We start from the raw sequence: 759 nt of genomic DNA, 5'->3' as shown, positions 1-759 counted from the left end.
ACCCAGGTATTTGAAACTCTCCACAGTTTCTATGTCCTGCCCCTGAATGTTCACACGGGGGTCGTCTCCTGAAGTCGATCACCATCGCCTTCGTCTAACTGGTGTTTAAACACAGGTGTTTTTTCTCACAACAGTCCACAAAGTCCATGATGACTGATCGGTACTCCAGCTCATTCCCCTCAGACACACAGCCCACAAGGTGAAGGTGTAGAGGGTGAAGAGAAATGGAGACAGGACGGTGGCCTGGAGGCCCCAGTGTTGCAGACTGATAGCCTTGCAGCCACAGGGCTGTCAGTCAGAGAAAATCCTGACTTTGATTTTCTTATAGAAGTCAGGAGAAAAAGATTTCTCTTCCAGGGTCAAGTCATCCATGCCTCTGAAAATTAACCATCTCACTCTTAACTAAATATAAAATTTGAGGTCTGATTAAACATGATAATAAAATTTAAATGAATAAATACAAATTTTAATATCATAATATAGTACTTATTATTTATTAACCTGCTGATATAGCCAACAAACCGCCTAGTTAGTCAATGAAAAGCTCCTTTAAAGCGATAGTTCGGTATTTTTGACATGAATCTCTATGGCATCCCCATCACCAGCGGCATGCAATCACACTGACTTACCCCTGGCAGCGTCCTGTGAGCAGAGTTATCGTCCAGTTTTGGTCAAGCCAAAAGTAGTCCGGCAGGTTTTTAGGAACAGCGAACTAAAACTTTTCTCTTCCCAAAACATTATGTGCTCTTTTGAACACAT

This window comes from Cyprinodon variegatus, unplaced genomic scaffold, assembly GCF_000732505.1.
Source record: "Cyprinodon variegatus isolate N-32 unplaced genomic scaffold, C_variegatus-1.0 Scaffold761, whole genome shotgun sequence".
NCBI lineage: Eukaryota > Metazoa > Chordata > Actinopteri > Cyprinodontiformes > Cyprinodontidae > Cyprinodon > Cyprinodon variegatus.
This window is presented reverse-complemented; position numbering follows the sequence as displayed.